Source organism: Haliotis rufescens, unplaced genomic scaffold, assembly GCF_023055435.1.
Source record: "Haliotis rufescens isolate VD_foot unplaced genomic scaffold, xgHalRufe1.0.p SCAF_12, whole genome shotgun sequence".
In the NCBI taxonomy this organism is placed as follows: Eukaryota; Metazoa; Mollusca; class Gastropoda; order Lepetellida; family Haliotidae; genus Haliotis; species Haliotis rufescens.
In genome coordinates, this window is record NW_025963802.1 from 32,149,451 (window position 1) to 32,155,450 (window position 6,000).

The following is a 6,000-nucleotide window of genomic DNA, read 5'->3' on the forward strand; positions in this document are numbered from 1 at the left end:
CGGTTTCATTCCAATATTTTGAATGACCCCTCCTCCTGGTTCCGCATAACCTTTACATATGCGTGCGTGTATTTTGTATACATGCATGTTTTGATATTACTTGGCTAACATATAAACGCCCACGAAATGTTTTTTTCTTTGGCAACAGGTTAGGCTCCTCGTAATACAGACCAGATTCCGACTCTTTACAGACCTAGCTGAGCAGTGGTAAACGTGATAGGGATAAAACGTTTTCGTAATCCTGAGCAATCGAGTGGTCCTTGTAAACATCCAGTCTTTTCAAATATAAGTGATTAGCAACAATGCCTGGGTGTTTCTGTCATAGTATAGCTATCATATTTCATTCAATATTTGCCGCCATTTTTCAATGGCATGTGTCGTCAAAACGGCGGCCGCAGACGTTTTGGACCAACAATGTTGACACGTCTCTGAATACACACATATGGTCTCAGCGGCAAAAGGAAAACTATGAAATAATGAATGTCACATTGAAATTCTTGACAAGTTTAGTAATGGATGAAAATTCATGGCAATTCATTGAGCATTTTCTCCCTGATAGGTTTATGACACGGGAATGTTTGAGCATAACGATTACCCGACTAATGTCGTGAATTCAAACATGTCTTGCGATATTCATGAATAGATATATCTCAGTAGAGTATGGTATGACAGTCTATGGGCTGTGTGCTGTCACGAAGGAGTGTTTCTTATGAGAAAACGACGTACCAGCAGGTGTGTCAGTTTGACAGCTTAACCGTTAAAAGTGTTCATTACTTTAAGGCTTCGTCAGCACAGTATTATTGCAACAATATTTTCATAGTGTTATCTTGTCTTGAGATGCACGAGTATAATTTTGGGCTATGCATACACTGCGAGCAATAACTGTTATGTTTATTGTTATATAAACAACCATAACAACTACTTATATTTATATCTTAACCGGCCTACACATAAAACCTGTCCATAGATTATCAATTTATTATAACTCAACAATTAACCGACAGAGGTCAAATTTTAAAGAGTCCTAAACCTTCTAGGTATCAATAAATTATAATATTGTGAAAGTTTGGGGTAGTTATATATTCCGCATGTATCACATATATCCAATAAAATGACCATATTAGCGAATCTGATTTAATACATCATGTATTCATAGGGGTTATATTGATTGATATGTAATACATTCGTCTTCAACAGTACGCAGGTTGAGACCATATCCTCATAAAATACTTTAAAAAGCTGGAAGAGTATTATGATTATACACTACTCAACTTTTGATAGGGAAATGGAGTGTCCAGGTCCATGGGGTCCGAATGTGACTGATTGCTCGGATATGTTGCAATACCAATAGTACTCGATACAATGAACTGAAACATTTGTAATTTCATTTCAAGTTCATTTCAACGTAAACCCACAGTTTAATACGTTTTCACATTTCTCAGTATCCCTATCAATGTTGAGTGTGTCAATCCTCCACTCTGTTTGTTTCTTGGATTGTCTGCCTGTGAATCTGTCCGTCCAACCGTATATCTGTCCACTGAAAGGTACATCTTCACGGGCGGTGGGGTAGCCTAAAGGTCAAAGGGTTCACTCATGGCGCTGAAGGCCCGAGTTCTAACCCACATGGGTACAGCGTGACACAGAGCGTGGACTGTCTGAACAATTTGCAAAGGAGGACGTAACTAAATTTAAATATAAGTTTAATAAATGCCTGATTTTCCTTATCTGTCCAGCCCGTCCGTCCGTGTATCCATCGGTTATCACCCCTTCTGTCATCCGTATAACCTTTATCAAAACATGCATCGTCGAAAATCTAAACAATAAAAAAACAATAACAAAGATAAGAACGTAACAATTGCCTTATCGGGAATCGAGGCAAGATCAATTAACCTATCAAGTGTTCATTAGATAGTAATAATTAACTATCCCAACACGTCATATCAACGACAGGTGTTGTATCATACAACCACTTTGTTAAGATAAATGCGTATGTCTGTTGTGTTGTCATGTCTCGTAACATTAATACATGCAGCACGCTCATATTAATGAGAAAGGACGTGTCGAACCCTTCACGAAACATAAACTGCAACTTTCCCGGCTCAGCTTAAACACAAGGTTAACAAGTTTTGACGCTCACGGATGATGTTCAGTGACCATCGGTTCGAGGTTAACGTTAGACGTGGTCTCTTTGACTGATGGTCACAGTTTAATCTCACGGTTTAAGTATGAAGAAGAAGTTCAAGACTTACAGTTCACGTACACAGCTTCAGCTGAAGGCTCTCGGTTAAAGAGGGACTATACTGTACGATCTGGTGGGGATTTATAATCTATAATAAATGCTTTGTTTTAGGCCGAGACATTGCTTCTATATAATGACTATGTTAACCACTATACTGGTATATCTTATACAATTTGAGTTAGCAGACAATCCTTTTGTTATTGACAGAGTGGTATTTAAACGAGTTCAGTCAACCTTGCTAAGACTACCAATAGACCTATGACTAGTCTCCCTTTAACGGCCCTTGGCTGAACACATACCGTTCACGGCATATCTAAACCGACTGAACCTCGAGACACACGGTTCATAGCCCACAAGTTAATGCTCACAACCTCAAAGTTCACGGACCCGTGAAAACCCGGGGTAGAATAGGTCTTCAGCAACCCATGCTTGCCGTTAAAGGCGACTATGCTTGTCGTAAAAGGCGACTAACGGGATCGGGCGGTCAGGCTCGCTGACTTGGTTGAAGCATGTCATCGATCCCAATTGCGCGGATCGATGCTCATGATGTCAATCACTGGATTGTCTGGTCCAGACTCGATTATTTACAGACCGCCGTCATATAGATGTAATATTGCTGAGTGCGGCGTTAAACAACAAACAAACAAACAAAATCAAAGTTCACGTTTAACAGACGAAGACATAAGATTCACGGAACCGGATATAGTTTCAGACGTAAGTCAATGGACACTGTTCACGGTTCACGACTCACTCTGAAAGTTTGAGAAATTGGACTAAATGTGTATATTGGTTTTCTTCAAATCAGCGTGACATTCAGACTATGTGAACTTCAGTCTGAATGATCAAATCGTTCTTTTTGTAATTTGCTTAATGGAGGTTTCCGGAATGACAAGGTGCACGTTGTAAGGTCAATATATACGTACTGACATACGGTTGTTTTACAGCTGCAAGATAAACAAAATCTCGATATGATATATATTGCACATCAGCTAGACAAACGAAATAATGCTGACAGTGGATGACAAAGGATTTTTTACAACGCAAAATCCATTAAAAATACTTTTAAAGTTTGAAATCACGAACATCGTAAAAGAGACTTGTAGTTTTAGTATTAGAGTCTAGATTCCTATCTAAAGCATTTGATGACATGTATATATGAAGGCAAACATTTCGTTATTATCACAGAACTATCTCCTATTGATGCATCGTTTTGAATAAGCAAGCAATTGAATTCAACGTCACGGTCGTTTTCAGACAATCTGCAGAGAGCGTTTTACTTTATGGTGATCAAAGTGAATGCAGTCGTAAGCAATGTGTACCGTCATATAATGATAAAGATTATCTGGACAGTAATATTCTTATTTAAACCTGTTGGTCATTAACCTATTTCATTTTCTATAAAATGGCATCAACCATGCGTTTCTGGGTGGTCTAGTGGGTATTTCTTCTTTGTGTAATGTATTTTCAAGAAAAATAAACATAGGGCTGTTGGCAGATAAGATTTGAGAGACAGTTTTAAGTCCTTTTAAAATTTGAACATGAAATGAATGTTTACCTTCATGATGCCCATGCTTAATATAAACAGCGAAAGAAAACTATCTGTAAATGTCATACAACTTATGGCGTGATTAATAGAACTATTTACTGTCGTGAAAAAAACTGCCCACTTATAACACGTGCTACTGATATGATACCTCATATTTTTTCCAAAAAACAAATGCTTTGCCACGATGGTACTGCGATTATAACGGTCAATACGCCTGTGCATTTAAATGATGTTATCAATTGCAGAATTTGTATGTTTTCATACATTAGAATACCAAGTAGCACATGATCCGAGTTTAGCTGTTACAATTTCGCGTCATAGTGTCCCATAACAGACTAATACAGTCGTCAAACATTTGACAAGTGTCATTTGAAAACAAGAACGACAGCTATAGAGGATTTGCATCTATTATCTTTGACAACGATAGAAGAATTCTGACAAAGACTTGAACGAGTATGGACGGGGTAAACAACCTTGTTGAACACCATATTTAGTAAATATGAACAAATATTATCTCCGATGACTCTTGACCTATTGCAAATACGTTATGCTTTCTTGCTTGTTCAAATTGTTATCTGACGCAATAATATGCACAGATGTTCTTTTTTACTGTATTTGTTCAATGCTATTTTTATTGTGGCAAGGTAAGAAGATATGTTGTCCTATTTGGCGCGTTATCATCATGTTTACAGTTTAAATATTGTCTTGTCAGTCACGCCGAAAACCCAAGTTTGATGCCTCACATTGGTAAACTGTATGTCATGATTTTGCTGGACTATTGTCAAAAAGTCGGTACATTCACTCATAGCAGACAAAGTGAATGAGTAGATGTGTAAGGTTGTACGCCGCTTTTAGCAATAGTTCAGCAATATCACTTCGGGGGACACCAGAAAATGAGCTTCACACAATGTATTCATGTCCTCGGCGTGACGAGCGAACTCTTTTAACACGAGACACCCCACCACCCCGAACGATTTTTGTCCATGTACCATACTATAAATCCAATTTTCATCATTGTCGGGGTCAGAAAAAAATAAAAAATTATGGCACGAAAAATATATAATCAAAATTTATGAGTATGATTAAGCTGCAAATACTCGACAAGAGATAAGAAATATGAAAATTAACGGAAAATAACTCTTTTAACAGTTTGTATAGGCAGTTCTTACTCTGATCTTACAACATTATGTCAGACTGTATTTTTATATCTTGACTCTCATTTTCAAAGCATCCTTTACCACTATGTCCTATTTGTGAAAGCTGATTCTGTTATTTAAATAGTTACATATATGTATATCAATAGATGTGTACATGCTCTGTCGGGCCCGAACCGTAAACGCGTTAGTTTTTAATAATTGTTTCTTAAGTAAATAAACCTGAGCGGGTATCAACAAAATGCTAAAATCATTGCAATGGTTGGCACTATATAGTCAACATTTTTTAAACAAGTTGTACAAATCTTGGACCTCTAATTCCTCTCTCCTCGCTGTTATGCATGGAATTTCAATTCACGTCCGATCAAAATTGTTAAGATTCATGTCTGAGAAACCTTTTATACCTTTTTTTATTCCCAACAAAAGACCTCTTTCAACAATTCAAGCAGTCGTTAAACACTCGACAGAAAACTAATCGTATTTTGAAAGTTTTTCTCCTGAAGCAAAGGGTCTTTTAAAGAGTTCTGTTGATGCTTATCACCTCACTAGCGGAAACTCGAAACTTGGAGTTTGCAAATTATTAGGCAAGAACTGCCCTATCGCGATAATCGAGGCTTCTCTAACCTCCGTTCAATACTTAGAGATCAAGAAACGTGCTTGTCAAACGTCGAATATGGACTCAATATTGACACATTTCTGAGACTATTCCCAAGTTAGCTTTCCAATACCATCCAAACGTTGCTGGTGTCAAATTACCCAGTCCGTACCATGGATTGGTGTAACACGTTCAATGTTTTACGACTGGTTGGAAAATGAGAGATGAATTAGGCGAAGAGGGACATATGTTTGCAATATTTGCAATGCTATTGTCCTAAATGAACTTAAAATAACGGCCATAGATTTCTATGCCGTAGGTTACAATACTTAGGACGGGATACCCTTTTATGGCATTATCTAGTCTCTTTTTTGCTATGTTTGAACGTCTGTAGTCTAAAACACTCACATATAAACTTGTTTGTTCGTCGTGCCATAAATTACGACGACACATGAAGTACACAGTC